Source organism: Lactuca serriola, chromosome 2, assembly GCF_051521515.1.
Source record: "Lactuca serriola cultivar US96UC23 chromosome 2, Lser_US96UC23_V15, whole genome shotgun sequence".
Taxonomy (NCBI): domain Eukaryota; kingdom Viridiplantae; phylum Streptophyta; class Magnoliopsida; order Asterales; family Asteraceae; genus Lactuca; species Lactuca serriola.
Window position 1 is genome coordinate 101,455,926 of NC_136409.1, and position 23,351 is coordinate 101,479,276.

Genomic DNA, 23,351 nt, shown 5'->3' on the forward strand with positions numbered 1-23,351 from the left:
TATTAATTCAAAACATAAACTTATTATCAAAGTAAAACATCCCAGGCTAACTGACTATGGTGTGTGCACTGCAACCTCTCCGAGCTCCTCTTTTGAAAACTGAGTACCTGAAACCAAAAACTGAAACCGTAAGCATGAAGCTTAGTGAGCTCCCCCAAACTACCACATACCATACAAATATATAAAGCACGCATTGGGCCTTGCCCACTGCATCGGATCGAAGTCCGGACTAACTGCATCGGTTCGAAGCCCGGACTAACTGGGGCCTTGCCCACTGCATCGGACAGAACTCCGAAAACCGCATCGGGCCGAAGCCCGGACTAACTGGGACCTCATCCCCTGCATCGGACCGAAGTCCAGAAATTGCATCGGGCCGAAGCCCGGACCAACTGGGACGTTGTCCCCTGCATCGGACTGAAGTCCGGAAACTGACTGAACATAGCATATCATAAACATATCAAATAGCATGAACACATATATTGCATACTGCATCGGGCCGTAGCCCGAAACACATAGCACAAAAATCCTGTCTGAGCCACGAAGGCAACAAACATACTAACTACTGCATCGGACCGAAGTCCGAAAACTACTGCTAACTAAACAGGACGACACTGTCGCCTTAGACCCTTTCCTACTGGAAGGAAACTCACCTGAACTGTTGAGCTCTGCTGATAACCCTCTGGATGCTTACCGACAACCCTCTGAGCCATTGCTCCTCTAGCTATCTGAGCTACCAATATCAATATGACACTCAGTCTGACAGTCCTCCAAAAGTAAACTAAGTCAACTCTGGTCAAAGTCAAAGTCCTGGTCACAGTCAACCTTCCAGGTTGACCCTACTCGCTGAGTCAACCTACTGACTCACCGAGGTTATAAGCTCCGAAACCCCTTTCATTCACGACTCGACTCGTCGAGTCAGACCATGACTCGCCGAGTCTACTGATTTCCGAGTTCTGTCTTGTCCAACTCACTGAGTCCCCACTCCACTCACTGATCCGAGTCTTAACTTGAAGGGTTTGGGGTTTCACGACTTGACTCACCGAGTCCAAGAACAGACTCGCCGAGTCCCAGGCAATCTTCAACAGACTTGCCGAGTTGTTCTTCCAACTCGTCGAGTTCCTTCCTATCTTCATCAAACTCGCCGAGTCCACCCATGTGACTCGCCGAGTTACTACGCCACTCAAGTCAGATATCTAGCCCGACTCGCCGAGTCATCTCCCAGACTCGCCGAGTCCTTTCGTGTATTATCATGCTCTCGAGTCACAGAGCTACTCCTTTGCTCCAAACAATAGATCTGGGTTCCTATAGTCCATTAGCAACATAAAGTTGCTACCTTTACGTGCTTCTTGTCTCATAATACCAAAACCAAGCTAGAAAGGAACCTAACTCATGGGGAATGGCTTTTGCATAGCAACTAACAGGGCTTTCTGCATCTTTGGTCCAAATAGAGCTTAGATCTGGAGTTTCAACTCCAGATCTAACTTGTGCACCCACTTCTCATCACATACTCTCAAAGAAACCCTAAAACTCCATGAAAGATGGATCTAGAAAGGAGAAAGCCAAGGATAACGATCCATTACCTCCAAATGCTCTAAAATATTCCACCAACTCTGGATCCAAGGCCTCCTCTTGCACCACTATGAATCTCTTATCTTCCAAGCTCCAAATTACTTCACCAAGGGTAGATCTTGCTCCAAAAACGGTTATGGTGGCTAGGGTTTGGGGTTCTGGACTATAGGGGCCTCAAATGATCCCTAGGGAAGAGAATAAGATGCTTAAATAGGGTACCAAGTCCCAGAATTAGGGTTTCCCAAGCCAGACCAGATTCACCGAGTCCACTTGCCGACTCGCCGAGTCGGTCACTTACTTTACACCCGGATCCCGCTCCGACTCGCCGAGTTCCTCCCTGGACTCGACGAGTCGACCCTCTTTAACTTATGGTTTTCCTTTCCTTTCTCGAACTTTCTGATGTCGGGTGTTACATGCTATCTACTTAAAATCTACTTAGTGAAAGAATTTCCTCACCATCATTTTCATTAATCAGAGAGAGACCTTATGACACTTAGATTTTATGGTCTATGCGTTCTTATCCACGTGAATTTGTGAAAACCATAATCACAAGACTAGGTTAGTGACGAATCCTAACTTATATGGATTGAACATGTGTAATCTTAACCTCTTGCCACCTTGCAGCTCAAGGGCCTGCCATTGCTTCCAAGTAGCTATGAAAACAATTGAGAACATATAGAACTCAAATGTATAGCCAACTTAACTGGAATGGGCACATAAATGTCAACACGATAGGTTATAAACCTCTAGTTGTGTGCTAGTGATGAAATGCAGGTTTTTTTTCTTGATTACTTCTTGAAACCTTTTCAGGATCTTTTAGACTCCTACTGTCTCCTTGACCTATAATACTTTCTTGCCAAATATTCGAGAGATAGTTTGGATTTTAATCACGACAAACACTTAATACAATTGGCCTTAGTTGGTCTTTGTTTTATCCAAAACATCACAACTTACCAATTTCAAATGTACAAGAGTAGAAAACTTTTACTCTTACATTTGAGAAGTGTTTTTAAACCTTCTTTAAGACATGTCACTCAAGATACAATCTTAGAGTATAACTCTAAGAATTGTTTTTGGAACAATGTATGAATCATCTTTTTGATTTAACCACTTCAACAATTCATAACTCCTCTTCTTAACTATCAGAATGCACTTAGACGATGAATTGTGATAAGGTCTCAAAATCATTAAGATGATCTTAAAACATGATACTAAAGTACTCTCCCATCTTTTCATATTTGAGAAACTTTTATCCTTCTGCCTAATTTGATTCTTCTTATTCGTTCTGTCATACATTGAAAATTTTCCAATGTCTCAGAATTATACTTAAGCTTGTAAGTATAATCATATTTACTAAACCTTAGTAAATCATGACGAATAGTCTTATCTATCTTTTGTGGTGAACTTTGGCTAGTGCACAAGAATGTGTACTTGATCCCTTAGTCCTTCTCTTGAGTCACATATACATGTGAACACGGAACTAGTCTTAATTTTCCAAAGTTGAAAATTCTCATACATCACACTAAACACCTTGTATGATTCCAAGTTTCGGTCCAATTGAAACTTGGGTGATGAGAATCTTTCCTTATTTGGTAAATTTAGACACTACCACAAATGAAAGAATCAAATTCACATTTCCAATATTGCTATAAACATACAAACATCAAGTTTTCATAAATGCCATTGTAAGGAGATAAAAATAAAGTAAAACAAACTTTTATTTATTTTTAAATGTAGAACAAAACTTTTCCTTAAAATGTAACTTGAAATGAAAACTATCGTATTGCATGTTTCCTAGCAATCTATCATAACTCCTAAGAAGTAACTCAAGAATTCAATCTTCAACCAAGCGAAAGAAATCCATCTTCGCGATCAAATTCAACATACTCTTTCTTTAAGTTTCCTTCCCTTTGCTTGATCCTGCTAAATATCAAAATGCAACCGAGTCACATTTTGTATTAAGAATCATCAACTGAGAACTTAATAGAGTTAGATAGTGGACTTACCTGAAGTAGAGTCAAACTTTTGATTCTTCTTTCTTTCAGGTAGCTTGGGCAGCTTCGCTTCCAATGCCCCTTTTCTTCACACTGAGAACATATAGACTCTTTGGGAATGGTACACAGGCTATTCCAAACATAGTTTTTCTCTTTACCTTCCGGTCTACCGGGTTGACCAAGGATGATCCCTTTTCATTGGGAAGATAAAGTTTTTCTGAACTTCCAATGTCACCATTGTCCATGTTCATGGAAGGTTTTATAAATAGCCTTCCATCCATATTTGCTTGACTATTGCACCAAATCTTTTCTGATTCAGCAACAATAAGCAAATAAGAAAGATCCATTAGGGTTATGTCGTGATCTGTTACATAGTAGTCTTCCTATATGACTCAAGAAGTGATTTGGAAGAACCAGTCAATAGCCAACTTCCATGGGACAACGATACCCGACATTCTCAACCTATCAATGTGTGACTTCAGTCCTAAGACATGAGTGCACACAGAACTTCCAATTTTATGTTTTATTGTGAGTAGGGATTGAGTGATCTTGAACTTTTAAAGTCCTTAAACTTGTGGGTCAGGGAGAATAATTGAAGGTGAGGAGGAAGAGAAGTATGAATTCCATGAGCCAAACTCGGGAAGTCATATTCATTAGGAAAGCTTGATTTGGGAAGATCATTGTTGTCTAAACCAGACATCAACAATGGGAGAAATTCAAGTAATGTTGATTTAAGTCTTTAATATAACACCCAATAGGAAATATTAAGGCTAGGACCCAACAAACTATTTTATAACTTGGAAGAGGGATGTCGTAATCCAAGTTGTAAAATATTTGAAGGTAGGTGAATGACGATTCACCAATTTCCACCAAGATAAACAAAATGTATTATTAGGTTTTAATTGGTTTTGAAACTCCTAGATTCTTTTGATATTCATTGAACTTTTCAATGTTATGTTTCAATCTCGAGTGTTCCCTTCAGGTTTTGTGACTGGGATGCTGAGGATCACAAAACAAGGTGTGAAGTAACCATGCAAATATACTTGGTACCCTTAATATTTAGCCCTCAATCGATGTGCCAGTTAGCCACATACGCTCCACCGATACTATGATAAACATTAAGTTACCCTTTGCCTACCTTGTTAAGTCCAGTTTAGTATGCCAATTAAGCACACACGCTCCACTAACGGCTTAAACAAAGTGCAAAGTGTAATTTTATGGATTAGCACCTTATTCACATTTTCCTAAGTAACTAAGATTGGGAATTTATAAGTGTTTAGTTACTTAGTATTTATCATTATACTTATAATGAAGGGAGAATTATAGTCCTTGTTGTACCTGTTCGGTTAACGACCCTCCACCGGTCAAGGAAGCAGTAGGTGAGAGTGGACACCCATTAAACTGTCATTTTATACGGAGTAACTGTATACCCCCCTTATAGACCAGTTTTGTGAATGAGGCGTACTAATGGTAAGACGACTTTTTGTTCTTATACATATATAAATGTTATTAAACTTATAATATTATAAAGTATAAGGGTTGAATTTTAACTTTTAAAATTCTAGGGATTGGAACTTAAGTTTTAATTATGACTTTACATGTTCCAAAACTTGAGGGCAAATTTTGTAAACTTTCAAAAAATTTCATTTCTCATAACTTATGAGTTAATGGCTTATTAAAATGAGTGACTTTTCATCTTATGTAACCAATGTGTTCTTTTAATGGATTTAATGACTTGTGACTTTTGGTTATCCATAACTTGAGGACAACTTATGGACTCCATTAAAACACATAATGATCAAGAATTAAACTACCAAGAAGGTTACAAATAATTCCTATGATCATCTAAGCTCATAAGTTCAAGAACATGCATATCAATAATTTCAAGAATCATAAAATTAACCATATAAAACTTGAAATATTGATAACAGCTCTAAAATTGGTTTACCATAATCATTACCACATCAAAAATAGTTTTTATAAGTCCAAAACAGGTTAAGATAATGATTCTAGACCAATTCCAGCACCAAAACTCGAAGATATGCAGTCAGGGGCTCCAACTCGCCGAGTGCATGATCCAACTCGACGAGTTGGTTCCATTTTGCCTTGGACTCGTCGAGTCCATGAGTGAACTCGGCGAGTCCACTGTCTAGACAACAAGATAACTTTGATTTTTCACCAATTGCATCAAGTATATAAGAAAACAAGCCTAGGCTCTGATACCACTGATGGATTTGAGCATTCTAACACTCCTATGGTGTACATGCAACCCTATAAACCTTGGAACTATGTTTTCTCTATTATACATGCAAATATTAAATATTCCAAGGTTTCATCCTAACTAGCATATTATGAAGCACCTATACTACAAAGTTCTAGTTAGATGACATACCTTTTGATGTAGCTTGATGTCTTCAAGCTTTAAGAGCTTAGCCCCAATAATGTGGAAGCTTCAAGTGGAATCACAAATCACCAAAACACCTTAGAAGAACTTGAGAGAATATGTATGCACACTAAAATCGGCCCACTCTTATGTCCACACACACTGGTACCATTTCTTGTGCCAAATGCCTCTTTATATAGTATGGAGGATAAGGATTACATCCATGTAAACCCTAATACCCATGGCCTTTCATTTCTTAGGATCCATGGGTTAAAACTCCTTGGACTATCCATGATAGCTTAGCCCAAACTAAATGAACTTGGCCCATTCTATATATATATATATATATATATATATATATATATATATAAGAGTTCATATTTAATTAGTTAATTTTGATCACTTAATTAATTCTAAGTTAATGTTGATCAATACTAATTAAATAATATGATTCCATATTAATATATTAGAACCTATAATATATTAATATAAATCATAAATATACTATTCTCAAAAGACTAACCATATAAATTGTGTCGGTGAAGTGCTACTCAAATGGACCATGCCTAGTCGGGTCAAGTACATACCAAATATAGTTATGGACTTAGACATTAATCCAATAATAAATTCTCCGAAACACTTGGATTCTTGACATACAAATGCACATTTTTATACATAGAATACCTTTTATCTTAGAAGTACAAGTTAAGTTTGACCGGTTTGACTTTGACTTTGACTTGTTGACTTTGACTTGAATTTCATGGTTGTCACAAATAGTTCCTACATGTGTGTATAGAACTCCTGAAACTCTAGTGGTTCCAACTGATAAGGTGCCTTAGCTATCAGAGTCGCACCTAGGATCAGATCTGTACAGAACTCCATCTGCCTCTTCAGAGGCATTCTAGGCAATTCCTTCGGGAATACATCTGAATACTCTCGAACAACCAACACATCATCAATCGTCCTCTCTTCACCTCTCTGGAAGCTACAAAACCATTACAACCATGTCACAGATACCTCCTAGCTCTCACAGCCGAACAGAGAACCGACCCATGTTGGGCACCCTCGCCATGAATAACTAGTTCTCTCCCACTTGGGGTTCGAACCCAAACTAACTGGCGCCGTCAATTAATCATCGCCCCATTAAGGCTCAACCAATCCATCCCCAAGATCACCATCTTCTCTCATAAAGGAGAAAGAACCAAGTCAATCAGATATCGCTCGCCAAATAACTCCAAATCACAACCCCGATGAACCCTCGATACCCGAACTGGGCGATCGTCAACAATCTCTACCTCTAATGAATAATCAAGCTCCCATGGAGCGTGTAACGCCCGGTTCCTGGTATGTATTTAATTCTCAATTTATTCATTTTTGTATATAAACTCGACGAGTTGGAGGCCTCAAATTCGCGAGTAGAGATGGATTGGGAATGGGTTAAGAAGTCTACTTGACGAGTTGAGAAGCCTCAACTCGATGAGTAGGCCTGGCAGAATGAAACCTAATTTTTAGGGTTTTGCACCCTATTTAAACACCTTAACCCCCATAAGCTGGCCTTATTTATAGCCTCCATTGTCCCAAACCCTAGCCATGAAACTCTAATACACTTTTGAGTGTTTTGAGGCATTTTTGTGCATTCTTGGTGATTTTGAAGAAAAGGATACTTGAAGAAGGATCAAGGACGTGTAGGAGAAGAGTAGATCCAGAGGTTGAGCTTCATTTCTGGTTCGTCTGAGGTATACAACTCCTACCTTGCCCATAGTATGATTAGATCTGGTTTGAGGATGTTTTCTCCATTTTTTTGTTCAAGAATGTTGGTCTTTGGGACTTGGATGTCCAATGTGGGAAAACCCTTCAGATCTAGGGTCTTGAGGGGACTCTGTCACAACTAGCATTTTAACTAGGAAATTCTGTCTTCATGTAGAAATCAACTCTTGTATAACTTGTAAATCTAAGTTGATGTCATGTACTATGATCATTCAAAATCAACCATTTGAATCAAAACTCATGAGTGAAGTTCAAAACCTAATTCAACACATCTCATCTATTAAACAATGGAATTGAAACCCTAATATCTTGGTTCAAACTCAGAATGGACCAGGATCCTCTTGTTTGGCCTAATGGGCCAGTAAACTCTCAATTTGATTATTTTGGGTCGAGGAACCCTATTTGGGCCTTAAATAGACTCACATTCATTAAACAATAGCATTTTGGGCCATAAGACTTCTCATGGGCCTTATTGGGCCTAAAATGTCTCACTTTGTTGTCATAGACCTTAATGGACCGTAAACTCCCTTTCCTTATCACTTTTGGGCCGTAAACCCTCATATGGGCCCAATGGGACAAAAACTTTCAATTTGGGCCTCATAATTTCGAAAATAAGCAAACAAGGCCCAAACCCTATCCCTTCTCTTTTCCTTCCCCCTAATTCTCGGCTATACTAATAAAAAATAGGAAAAAGAATGGGATAATTAGGGAGTGCCACCTCACTAATGTCTAGAGGTTAACCAAGCATTTGTACCACAAATATCTATGCTAATCTCATGTTCCTATGCAACCATCTTATCTCAACTTCTCCCTTCTCCCCTCTTCTTCTTATCTCGGCCACATTCATCCCATCTAAACCTCACACTCTCACTTCTAAACTTCACTCATAACTCTCAACAAAAGCTCTCACATTCCCACCTCTTAAATTTCATGTGTATCTTGAGAAAGATTAAGAACTCTTCTTCATAGAACATCACTCATTTGGTAAGCTACTCTTTAAGTATGATGATTAGCTTCATTTTATGATAATCTTCACTCCTTAACGCATCATTTCGTGATCAATGCCCATAGATCCATCTTAACTTCGAGATTGTCACACCCCCAAACCAGAACGACGGAATTGATTGAGGGTAGATGACTTCATGTAGTATCGTAACAGTTGAATGCATAGTACAGAAAGTAAAACAACCATCATATATATAATTTAAAAGTTACATTGTTGAGTGATACTTGTTTCAAAACAAATTACACTACGATGACAAAATGAGTTTTAAGCCAACGCCTTAGCGTCACTTCTCCAAAAGCTGAAGTTTACCTGTATTACCGAATCCCTGAGAAATACAAGTAAATTTGAAAGAGTAGATTAGTGTTTAAGCTGGTGAGTTCATAAGTATTTAATGTCAATGTTTGTATAAATTTGAATGAAATTGTTTGTAGATGTTTGAAAACTCCTAGAAAATCCCATATTTCCTACTAGTATAAAAGTAGTCTTTTACCAAGACCCGACTGTTTTTGAATGTTTACTTCTAGAAATCCAATATTTTTCCATAAGTGTGTGGTAGTTTAAAAGTTCCAAAACTGTAAAAGCAGTAGTGTTATTCATGCCTAGAATAGTAGATTTATTTATGTATAAAATCACTAAGGCATTTAATAACCCCGTAAATCAAAGTGTTTTTAATACTCCATCTGAGTTTTATAAAATCAAAGGCGTTGGAATGTCATGACGCTTGTCACCCTAGTCCAGCCGGTCTAACTGTAGCTAACAGTTTAGGTGCGGGATTGTCAATCCCGTATAGAACTATACACAAGTATCATGCTCTCCTTACAAGAGATTAAAGTCTATAATACAAGACTTTAACTGCATACTTGAAAGTACGTCAAGTTGAATGTCTCACAAAACTTAGTATCAAATAAATTTACGTATGAAAAGTCCAATTATTCTTGTATATGAAAGTATTTGCTTGATATAGTACTTATAGTATGTAAAATCTCATGAATATCTAGTAAACTCTACCTATTATAGTATTTTCCAAATGTGTGATTCATTTGTATGATAAACACTAGTGTATTGTCGACTTTGTATGTAAAGTATAACATTTGTAATAACATTATCGAACATTTATACTCAAAATATAAATAAAGTGTTTGATATTTATATAACAAAAGTATAGCAAAAGATTGATGTTTATCGCACGAGGATAACCGTCTGTGTACTTGTATTCCCCCCCCCCCCCCCCTTAAAATTGTATAAAACTATTTACAAAACATTCGAAAACGTAGTTATAGTGGTATGAACTCAATTGGTTGAAGTGGTAACTTGAAGAAGTTGAGACTAAAAATCGTGCAGAACTTCGACTGGAGAAAGCTGAAGATCTCGGGAAACTCGGGAACATTGGGACTTGCTTCGTGAGCTAGCGGTAATACTGGGGCTTCAAGGTAATTTTAGAGAGACTCGAGAGGTGTTCGGTTGAGGAAATGGTGATAGAATAGCAACCAATCTCGGAGCCCTAGCCACCCTCTTATAGTGCTGGGGGCACTGACGAACGCAGGGCATTCCCTGGGTCGTCATGGCATACGTACTCTTAATTCGACAGACGGATGGGAATGGCTCTGTGCCCCGAACGCAGTGCGTTCCCTGAAGGAACGCAGTGCGTTCCCTTAGACATACCTTAGGTTTTGTGCCTCGATCTTGTACAATGCGTAACTTTTGCATATGAGCTCCGTTTTCGACGTTCTTTATATGCACGCAAAAGTGAGAATATACTCTACAACTCTTGTTTAGACTTCATCGGCTAATTTTCACTTTAGTTTTAATAATATATTTTTAACAGGCCGGGACTGGAAAAATGTCCGTTAAAAATCCATAACTTCTTCATCCGACATCCGTTTTCATCTGTCTTTTTACCGTTTTACTACTATTGACGAGATCTTCGATTCTCATTTAGGTTGTGTTAGCTAAATATCGCTCGATCTCTATCTCGAGTTTTTAGCTGTCTACCGCTATATCCAAAACTTCGAAAAATCATAACTTTATCATACAAAGTCAGATTTGGGCGTTCTTTTTATGTATGTTCATGTTTTTATGATATCTAAGACTTTCATTTAGATACTTAAGTTTAAAAAGTATTTTATTAAAACTTCACGTTTTACGTTTAACCATATTACCGGTTTTTCTGTGAATCTTAGGTTGGTCATAACTTCTTCGTTATAACTCGGATTTTAGTGTTATTTATATTTCTGAAACCCTTGACACGATATCTATCATTTATGAAATCCAGTAGATGACTTTTGAACATTTTATTTTTGATGATAATTTCATTATATCAAAAGAGATTACAATTCTTGACTTTTTAGGTCATTACGTTGATTCGAAATATCGGGTTGTCACATCATCCCCCCGTTAGAGGGAATATCGTCCCGAAATTAAATGTAAGGTAAATATTTGTGGATTAGGGAAAGAGATGCGGGTACTTTTGTTTCATATGGTCTTCGTGCTCCCAAGTATATCCAGGTCCCCGCTTTGCATTCCATCGGACCTTCACAATGGGTATGCGACTTTGTTTTGTTCTTTTAATTTCCCTATACATGACCTCAATTGGTTCCTCTACAATGTGGAGACTCTCATTGATTTCGATTTCGTCTAGAGGGACGACGAGGGTCTCATCAGACAAACATTTCTTTAAGTTTGACACATGAAAGGTAGGATGTACGTTATTGAGTTCCTGCGGTAGTCGGAGTTTGTATGCTACCGGGCCGATCCTTGCAAGGATCTTGAATGGTCCGATATACCTTGGTTTAGTTTCCCACGTTTTCTGAAATGTAATAACCCTTTCCAGGGCAAGACGTTCAATAGCACTCGGTCCCCAACCTGAAATTCTAAGGGCTTCCGTCTTTTGTCCGCATAACTCTTTTGTCTGTCTCTTGAAGCCTTTAGTCGTTCCCGAATTTGTACAATCTTCTCAGTTGTTTCTCTTATAATTTTCGGGTCTGTGAGAGCACTATCGGGTACTTGTCCCTTAGCTAGTTGTGTGTCACTCACTTCGGCCCAACACAGTGGTGATCTGCACTTGCGGCCATAGAAGGCTTCGAATGGAGCAACTTTAATGTTGGAGTGATAGCTATTGTTGTATGAGAATTCGACTAGTGGTAAATGAGTATCCCATGCTTTACCGAAATCGATTACACAAGCTCTTAACATAGCTTCCAAGGTATGTATGGTCCTCTCACTTTGACCGTCAGTTTGTGCATGGTAAGCGGTACTCATGTCTAGTCTCGTCCTTAGAGATTTTTGCAGCGACTGCCAGAATCGCAAGGTGAACCTACTATCTCTATCGAAGATAATGGATATTGGTACACTATGCAGTCGTACAATCTCTCAGATGTATGTTCGAGCTAGCTTCTCCATCTTGTCGGTTTCCTTTATTGGTAGGAAGTGTGCAGATTTTGTTAATCTATCGACGATCACCCAGATGGTGTCTAGCCCACCTGCTGTCTTGGGTAATTTGGTTATGAAATCCATGGTTATCCGCTCCCACTTCCACTCGGGTATTTCAGGCTGTTGTAGTAATCCTGATGGCTTTTGGTACTCTACCTTAAATTTGGCGCACGTCAGACACTTGCCCACATAGGTAGCGATATTTGCTTTCATGTTCGGCCACCAATACAATTTCTTGAGGTCCAGATACATCTTGTCTGAACCTGGATGCACGGAGTATCGAGTCTTATGAGCCTCATTTATGACCACGTTCGTGAATCCACCAAACTTCGATGTCCAGATCCGATCCACGGAGTAACGAAATCCGTCACCCTTGACTTCAAGATTCTTATCCATTCCCCTTAAGGCTTCACCCGTCACATTCTCTGTTTTCAAGGCTTCCCTCTGAGCTTCCTTGATTTGTGTGTACTGGTGTGAATGGATCGTCATGGTTAAGGATTTCACTCGGCAGCCCGAGTATTCCTTTCGACGAAGAGCATCAGCTACCACATTCGCTTTTGCTGGATGATAACGAATTTCACATTTGTAGTCATTCAATAGTTCAACCCATCATCTTTGCCTCATGTTGAGTTCCTTTTTATTGAGGATGTGTTGAAGGCTGTTATGATCGATAAAGATTGTGCATTTCGTGCCATAGAGATAGTGTCTCTAGATCTTTAGCGCGAATACGACTGCTCCCAGTTTGAGTTCGTGTGTAGTGTAGTTGACCTTATGTGTCTTGAGTTGTCTCAAGGTGTAGGCAATGACCTTTCCTCTTTGCATTAGAAAACATCCAAGACCTTGATTAGATGCATCACAGTAGACCACAAAGTCTTTTGTTCCTTCTGGCAAGGACAAGATAGGTGCGCTGCATAGTGCTTGCTTTAGTGTTTGGAATGCAGCGTTTTGTCTTTCTTCCCAATTGAAAGTTACACCCTTCTGGGTCAAGGTGGTAAGTGGTTTAGCAATCTTCGAGAAGTTTTGTATAAACCTTCGGTAATAGCCAGCAAGGCCCAAGAATTTTTGGATTTCCATTAGGATTCTAGGAGCTGACTAGTTCTCGATTACCTTGATTTTGGAAGGGTCTACGTGTATCTCGTATTTGCTAACCACGTGACCTAGGAAATCTACTTTCCGAATCCAAATTTCGTACTTTGAGAATTTTGCGTATAGCTTCTCTTTTCTTAGCGTTTCCAAGATTTGTCGAAGGTATTGACCATGTTCCTCTTTACTCTTCGAATAAATGAGTATATCATCTACGAACCCGATCACAAATTTGTCCAAGAATGAACGACACACTCGGTTCAGTAATTACATGAACACTGCCTGTGCATTAGTTAATCCAAAGGGCATCACTACAAGCTCATAGTGACCATAACGAGTTAGAAAGGCTGTTTTGGGAAAATCTCCTTCCAAGACTCACAGCTGATGATACCCAGATCTCAAATCGATCTTTGAGAAATAACTCGCTCCTTGGATTTGGTCGAACAAGTCGTCAATGCGTGGTAGGGGATATCGGTTCTTGATAGTAAGCTTGTTGAGTTCCTGGTAATCGATGCACATGTGGAAAGAGCCATCCTTCTTCTTTACGAACAATACTGGTGCTCCCTGAGGTGAGAAACTCGGTCTAATGAATCCTTTGCTGAGTAGTTCGTTTAATTGGTTGGATAATTCTTGCATCTCAGCTAGCGCTAGACGATACAGCGACTTAGCCACAACGGTAGCTTCGGGAATTAAATCGATCATGAACTCGACTTGTCGTTCTGGTGGGACTCCTGGAAGATCTTCATGGAAGACATCAGGAAAATCGCGGACTTCTGGAATGTCTTTGAGGTCTTTCGCTTCTTTGTGCTTATCTACTACGTGGGCTAAGAAGGCATGGTACTCCTTACGCAGGTATTTTGGGCTTTGACGCAAGAGATGATTTGTAAATTGGTATCGGGTTTGTCACCATAAATGACAAGGGTTTCACCGTTTGGCAGATTTAGGGGAACGACCCTTTCGTGACAAAGTATATCGGCATGGTGTAGGCTTAACCAATCCATACCGATGATGAAATCAAAGCTCTTTATAGTGATCAGCATTAGATCGATTTGGAATGACTGTTCATTTAGAGTTAGTGTGCAGCCTATGTACATATTGTTTGTGCTTTCTGTTCTACCGTTTTCCATTCCTACTGTAAATATATTATTGAGTGATTGAGGGTTCTGTTTTAGTATGTGTTTGAATTTATGACTCATGAAACTCCTCTCCGCACCACAATCAAAGAGTATGTATGGATAAGCGTTATTGAGGAGAAACGTACCCGTAACCATCATGGGATCAGCTATTGCTTCGTTTTGCCCTATTGCCAGTACTCTTCCTATGCTGCCAGCATTCCTTGCCTTAGGGCAATATCTCTTGTAGTGTCCAGCCTCACCGCATCCATAACACGCCTAACCCACACCGACTCCAGGGACTTGGGTTATTGGTTGTGCCGGTGCCTTACAGAAACGGGCAATGTGCCCTTTCCTGTTGTAGTTGTTGCAGTGCAACTCCCGACAATTTCTGTTGTGATATAAATTGCATTTGCTGCACTTCGGTAGGTTCCCAACATATTGCTTTGCTGGTGTAGAGGTAACATGAGCAGCAGTGGGGGTAGTAGCAACATGGACTGCCACTATTTGCTGCTTCTTGGAAGGTTCCTGTGAAAATTGATGCTTTCTCTTGTTCCAAAACTTCTTCTTGCTGTTGTTGTTGGTACTGTTGTTGTTGTTGTTGTTGTTGTTGTTGTTGTTTCCTATGGTTTGCTCCGGAACAGTAGTCACGAAGCCTTGGCAGACCCCATGGTCAACGAGAGCTTGTGCCAACTGTTTGGCACTATCAAAAGTGACTAGTTTGGAAGCTAGTATAGTTCCTTGTATATGGGGTGACAGTCCCCAGATGTATCTCTCGATCTTCTTGCTCTCTAGAGAAACCATCCCTGGGCAAAGGATTGCCAAATCACTAAACCTATTGGTATAGGTTGTGATGTCCAAGCCTACCATAGTAAGGCCCCAAAGTTACTGCTCTAGCTTTTATACTTCGTCCCTTGGACAATATTCTTGCATTAACATTTGCTTTAGATTCTCCCAGCCCATAGAACTAGCCACTACCAGAGTTAGTGACTTGACATGGACATTCCACCACGTCAGAGCTCTCTCGGAGAATGTACAAGCAGCAAACTTTACCTTGCTCACTTCCAGGTATGCACAGATCTCAAAAACCGCTTCTGTTTTCTCTATCCACTGCGATAGAGCCATTATCCCTCCGGATCCATTAAAAGATATGGGCTTGCTATTTGTGAAGTCCTTGAAGGTGCAATCTCCTGAACGACCCTGACGTTGGCCATTCGTAGAGATATTTACTCCCCTTCCGGAACCATTATTACTCATCTGTGCCATTGCTGCTATCACTGCATCTGTTATAGTGGCTATCAAGGTTGCATTATCCGTTGATGGAGGTGGTGGTGGTGGAGGTGCTGCGTTGTTGACATGGTGTGTAGACCTACGGGGCGGCATCGTGCTGCTAAAGAAATAGAATGAAGACGATAATTCTTTAATGATTGGAAGCCGTGTGTTAATAAATTTGCTATATTCATCAATTTATGAATTTGACTGACCTACCTAAGGTTTTAGAGCTTGATTCATAATAAAAGTTTGTATAGTGATAGATAAACTTATGAATCTGAGTAGTATTCAATGAATTAACACATAAAGGAATTTCTTCATATATATTAAACATACATTGAGTTACATTTTGAAGTTATTAAAATTTCGACCCTTCTAATGATCTCCGATACAGAAGTTAAAGAAAAGTAAGTCTTTTAGCCGAGTTCCTATTCTATAACAAAATTTTTGGGATTCGGGCAAGTACTACTTGCGACGTAGGTTGCGCTTGGAGCTCGACTTCGAGTTTGATTGCTTTGCTTCCATAAGAGGCCTATTGAAAACGGCTTGCTGTTCCCTTATTTCCCTTATCTCATAGAGGGTTGCAATCAGTTGCGCTTGGAATGTGTTGGTGCGGGGTTGGGCATCATCCTGCAACCTGTCCAGTCGACGGATGTCGGAAGTGTGAACTTGTACTTCCACGTTGACTTCACGAATCCGGTTTGCTTGAACCCCGGATTGATAAAACTGGTTGGCTAGTTCTCCCACCATGACTGGGAGTGCTCGGTCGGCTAATCCTCCACCCCCAACGTCGTAGAAGTCCTAACACATACCGTAGGGAGGACGTAATCCTTGTTGTCGGCTCCAATGGTGAATGTGACTTCCCCAAATGGGAGTTGGTCCCTGAAAGTTTCCCCTAAATGCAGGAGGTTGAGAGACTGGTGGGTTGATTACTTCTGGCTCTGAGTCTGTCCTAGAGTCTTCCCCTTCCTCCAACTCTATAGGTTCCTCGTCTTCTTCGGGGTCCTCCTCTACCCATCCTCCATTGCCCTGATTCGGGTAGTAGGGATCCCCGGGTGGATAGAATCCAGCCATTGTGTCTGTACGAGAATAGAGATATGAGAACTGTCTAGGAATTTTAAATACATGTAAATCTAAAAATGTAAGTTAAACTATTGTATTTACCAAATACTCCTATATTATTTAAGTTTATATGTTTGATAATAGTGTTATTTTGGTAAGTTTTTACTTGTTGCTCACTACGACCATTACTCGATATACATTAGTCCGATCTCGGATAAATATAGTTGATCAGGCTATATTCGTCCCAAATCCGATTACATATTCTGAGGCCTAGTCGTAGTGTCCAACTTATCTTAATACTTCTTATATAGTTTTAACTATGAAAATAAATCATTGTATGCATGAATTTTTGCTTTTACGACCCAAATAAGTTATGTTAAATGAAACGCGGTTTAGGTGTAACAACGTTTTGTCAGAGAGTTTTAGTCCCTATGCATTTACAGTTTGTATATCCTATGTGGTTCGATATACTTAGCTCCCTATAAACAATGCTTTGATACGAATCTATCACACCCCCAAACCAGAACGACGGAATCGTTCGAGGGTAGATGACTTCATGTAGTATCATAACAGTTGAATGCATAGTAAAGAAAGTAAAACAACCATCATATATATAATTTAAAAGTTACATTGTTGAGTGATACTTGTTTCAAAACCAATTACAATACGATGACAAAATGAGTTTTAAACCAACACCTTAGCGTCACTTCTCCAAAAGCTAAAGTTTACCTGTATTACCGAATCCCTGAGAAATACAAGTAAATTTGAAAGAGTAGATCAGTGTTTAAGCTGGTGAGTTCATAAGTATTTAATGTCAATGTTTGTATAAATTTGAATGAAATTGTTTGTAGATGTTTGAAAACTCCTAGAAAATCCCATATTTCCTACTAGTATAAAAGTAGTCTTATACCAAGACCCGAGTGGTTTTGAATGTTTGCTTCTAGAAATCCAATATTTTTCCATAAGTGTGTGGTAGTTTAAATGTTCCAAAACTGCAAAGCAATAGTGTTATTCATGCCTAGAATAGTAGATTTGTGTATGTATAAAATCACTACGGCATTTAATAACCCCGTAAATCAACATGTTTTTAATGCTCCATGTGAGTTTTATAACCATGCTATTGACCCAGACTGCCTGTAACAACGTTCTTCAGGCATTGGAATGTTATGACGTTTGTCACCCCAGACCTGTCGGTCTAACTGTAGCTAACAGTTTAGGTGCGGGATTGTCAATCCCGTATAGAACTATACACAAGTATCACGCTCTCCTTACAAGAGATTAAAGTCTATAATACAAGACTTTAACTGCATACTTGAAAGTACGTCAAGTTGAATGTCTCACAAAACTTAGTATCAAATAAATTTACGTATGAAAAGTCCAATTATTCTTGTATATGAAAGTATTTGCTTGATATAGTACTTATAGTATGTAAAATCTCATGAATATCTAGTAAACTATACCTATTATAGTTTTTTCCAAACGTGTGATTCGTTTGTATGATAAACCCTAGTGTATTGTCGACTTTGTATGTAAAGTATAACATTTGTAATAACATTATCGAACATTTATACTCAAAATATAAATAAAGTGTTTGATATTTATATAACAAAAGTATAGCAAAAGATTGATGTTAATCACACGAGGATAACCGTCTGTGTACTTGTATTCCCCCCCCCCCCTCCCCCCCCCCCTTAAAATTGTATAAAAGTAGTTACAAAACATTTGAAAACGTAGTTATAGGGGTATGAACTCAATTGGTTGAAGTGGTAGCTTGAAGAAGTTGAGACTAAAAATCATGCAGAACTTCGACTGGAGAAAGTTGAAGATCTCATGAAACTCGGGAGCATTGCGAATTGCTTCTTGAGCTAGTGGTAATACTGGGGCTTCAAGGTAATCTTAGAGGGACTCGAGAGGTGTTCGGTGGAGGAAATGGTGATAGAATAGCAACCAATCTCGGAGCCCTAGCCACCCTCTTATAGTGCTGACGGCACTGACGAACGCAGGGCATTCCCTGGGTCGTCATGGATTACGTACTCTTGATTTGACAGACGGATGGGACTGGCTCTGTGCCCCGAACGCAGTGCATTCCCTCAGCCTGCCTCGGGTTTTGTGCCTCGATCTTGTAAAATACGTAACTTTCGCATACGAGCTCCGTTTTCGACGTTCTTTATATGCACGTGAAGGTGAGAATATACTCTACAACTCTCTAATAGACTTCATCGGCTAACTTTTACTTTAGTTTTAATAATATATTTTTAACAGGCCGCGATTGGAAAAAATGTCCGTTAAAAATCCACAACTTCTTCATCCAACATCCGTTTTCTTCTATCTTTTTACCATTTTAATACTATTGACGAGATCTTCGATTCTCGTTTAGGTTGTGTCAGCTAAATATCTTTCGATCTCTATCTCGAGTTTTTAGTTGTCTACCGCTATATCCAAAACTTCAAAAAATCATAACTTCCTCATAAGAAGTCAGATTTGGGCATTCTTTTTATGTATGTTCATGGTTTAATTATATCTACGACTTTCATTTAGATACTTAAGGTTAAAAAGTATTTTATTAAAACTTCGTGTTTTACGTTTAACCGTATTGACGGTTTTGCTGTGAATCTTAGGTTGGTCATAACTTCTTCGTTATAACTCGGATTTTAATGTTCTTTATATTTATGAAACCCTTGACACGATATCTATCATTTATGAAATCCAGTAGATGACTTTTGAACATTTTATTTTTGATGATAAGTTCATTATATCAAAAGAGATTATAATTCTTGACTTTTTATGTCATTACATTGATTCGAAATATCGGGTTGTAACAGAGATCTACTCAAGAATGCTTGCTAAGGGCCGAGATCTCTCCATTTTCTTCATCACAACCGAAATCATCAACCCATTGTGAGTTCATACGCCCTATTTTCGGTTTTTACTATGGTTTGGGGGAGAATACAAGTTATTTTGTGTAGATCAATGTCTATATGCATGATTTTATGTGTTCTTCATGATATAAGTGTGATTACGTGTTATAAACTTCTTAAAGTTGAAAATATACTAACTTATGATGATATATATAGAACATAACACTTATTACAACATATAATGTTAAGAAAAGGTTTTAAACACTTCAAAGTTGTTTAAAACTAAGAAAATTGCATGAAAGGGCCAAAAATGACAAAAAAAAAATCAAAGTGAGGTTATTATATATATACCTCACGGTTTTAAGGGACCAAAAAGGATTTATTTTTGCTAAACATGAATTTTTATGGTATTTGTGGTTTTTAAGGGGCTAAAAGTGTACATTATCAGAAATAGGCCTCATTTGGGCTTTCACGGCTTTTGGGCAAAATTGTAATTTTTTGAACTTTTGTGGGCTTAAATGTCATTTTAAACAAAGTTGTGCCAAAAATGTAAATTTTTGATAAAAGGGCTGAAAATGTAAATTTATTAAAACATGGGCCAAAAGATAAATTTTTTTATAAACGAGGTCGAGAATGCACATTTTCATAAACTTAAGCCAAAAATGATATTTTTGACAAAAGAGGGTTAAAAATGATATTTTTACTTAAAACTAGCCTTAAATACAAACTTTTCACTGTAAAGGACCTAAAGTGTTATTTTTACCAAAAATGAGCCTAAATTGTAAAAATTTCGGTTTTAAGGACCAAAAGCGTCTTTTTACTAAAATTGGGCCTTTTAATGTCATTTTGGTAAAGAACTAAACTTTCCAACCAGGGTAACATCAAACGGATCAATTACGTCGTTTACATGCTTATTGGGCCTGGAATACAATTTACGTGTTTAGTGGGCCTTAGTTGTCCTTTTACATATTTATTGGACATGGAATACACCTTGCATGCTTATGAATTACATGTTTAGAGGGCCTTAGTTGTCCTTTTACATGTTTATTTGGGCCTGGAATATACCTTACATGTTTATTGGGCCTTCATGGTTGTAAGTCCCCAAAATTGCTTGAGTATCAATCAGATCCAATTGATGGTGCGGAATCCCAATCAATTGGATGATGTCAGATGAAAATAGAAGAGAAGGAGAAGAAGAAGAATATGAATCTTGTGATGTATTCAAAGATATGAATGATGCTCCTTACAAGAGATTCACACACACACACACACTAGTTCCTCTCTAGTTTATCTCTCTTCTCTTAGCCTTTTCTCTTCTATCCTTACACTCACATGCACTCCTCACCCTATATATATGACCACCAGTCGTACACCCATGTACGGCCGTACACGGGTGTGCGGCCGCACACACAAGATAACGGCCATACATAGCCACAAAATTACAGAAAAATATATTTTCTTAGAAAAGCAAAGTATAAACCATATTTTTGACCCAAAAGTCTCCCCCTTGGTTTATAACTTTCTTTTCTAATTGGCCCAACAAGCTCCCCCTAAAAAGTACCTGGCTTTTCTTGTTAATCTTCAGTTGGAGATTGGCTTCAGCGTTAATCTTCGATTTCTTCACAGCTTCAAGATGAACTTGATGAATCTTCATGAATGACTTCATCTCGAGCGGTTGGGCTTTTCTTCAAGATTTGACTCTAAACGCACATTGGGTGAGGAGGCTTGATGAAAAGATTCTTGAAAGATAGCACTTTCAGCTTGAGAATCTTCAGAGAGAACGGAGAGAAATAATATTGTAGATCACTTCAGTAGGTTTATAGATAGCAACAGATTGATTGAGGAGGCTTCAATGCAGTCTGTCACATAATCTTCAAGCGCAGCTTGACCTTGCTTCTAGGGTTGACAAGTTGAGTGTTGAAAGAATAATCTTCATTTCTTGTTCCTTCGAATGAGAATTCTTCGATGCTCACGGATGAAGCTTCAGCTTAGAAAATTTGGATAGAGTCTCCATGAGTCTCATCTACACCTGAAATCACTTTTCAAGACAAAACAAAATTAAAAGAAAAATTAGCACACAAAAAATATATTTTTTTTGGATTTTTCATATTTTCTGAAAAAATAAAGCAGAAACAAAAATATTTTTGGATTTTTGATTTTTTTGAACAAGAAATAAAACATAATATAACACTATTTTTTTGATTTTTGTTTGATTTTTGATTTTTTTTTAATTCTCCCCCTAAATTTGTGCATAGAGGAAAACTATGAACAAATTTAACAAAAACAAAAATATTTGGGATCAAAGTTGTTAGACAGTCTTAATCTGTTTTTCAATACCTTCCCCTTCATGAATAGATCTGGTCGATCGCCGATATTGTGGTCCACTTAAGCACGAAAAATAGTGACAAATTTTAGGAATGATATCAGTGATAGGACAGATTGATCCTAAGTTACTAGATAAAAATTCCTAAGGAGCATTTATCTAACGACGACCAAGGATATTGTTGTCCACCTAAATTGAGCAACAAGATCTACAGACAATCTATAATTGTTCAATTTTAGATGTCCTAGAACATGTTTCCCGCTTCCTGATATACCCCAATAATCAAGAACTTCCGAGATACTCCTTACTTTAGGTGAGCAGACTATTATTCATAGAGAGGATAGATTTGGATTATAATTAATTATTGTATTAGAGGGATTGAGAAGTAGAAGGTTGCATATGCTGTGTACCAGGTCGGATTGTTAATCGCGCAAAGGAGACAGCATATGGCTAACAGATAGGAAGAATTTCATAGATATAATATGCAAAGAAATAGATTTGCATATGTTGCAGTCCAGGTCGGATCTCTTCCAATCACGTAAAGGAGGCAACATATGAATAACAATAAGAAAGAAAGAAAATAATTTTCTACATACCTACCTTATCGGAATTCCCTAGTCGCTCCGTCAATACCGGAATTAAGGACATAATCCATACATCGAGGAAAGTTAAACCACAGTTCTAGATACGGGTTCCTTTAATGTGACTGGTGGATTTTCATGTATATCTCCCTGCTCAACCTGTCCAAGCGTCGTATTGTCAGGCTAAACGGATCTATCTTGGTCAAGATTTGTCAAGTCATTTGATTTCTTAAGTTCATCTTTGCCTAGTCAAGGCCATTAAATTCTTCGTGCCTACCAGCGCATCAAACACAGATCCTAGACAATTCAGCTTTGGTACTTTACACAGACTCAGAGTGCCCATAATCACTTGTTGATATCACTTCCCAATAATAACTACTAACGAAAAACTATTAAGATAATGAAGAATTGTCTTTAAAACAAATTAGAGTAAGATAAACTCAGGAGTATAGAGAAGAATACTCAAACCGTAAGTCACCGATTGAATTTGCATCCAGAAGGTCTGAGAACAGCACGCACAATCTCAGACCATATCCAAAAGTTCTTCACTTCGTGAAGCACAAACCCCAATGTGTGATCCCTTCCTTTCTTCCTATCCCGCAAAGGACACATACTCTCAAAACAAAGTTTTGAGTGTTGCACAGTTGAGAGATGTCCCCTATCATATGCCTGGAATAGCCACTATCAACAAACATAAATTTGATGATATGCCTCCATAGCTGCTCCGACACATATCGGGATCAGTTGGTCTTTGGAACCTAGTCCATTTTGAAACTGGGTTGACCTTTGTCATCTTTGCAGGGTACTCTCCCCCATGACATATACAACTTATCACAAACATAAGATGTAGAAATATTAGAATTATTGGAAGATTTGGGAGTTTGAACCTTCGGAACCCATTTGTTGTTGGGT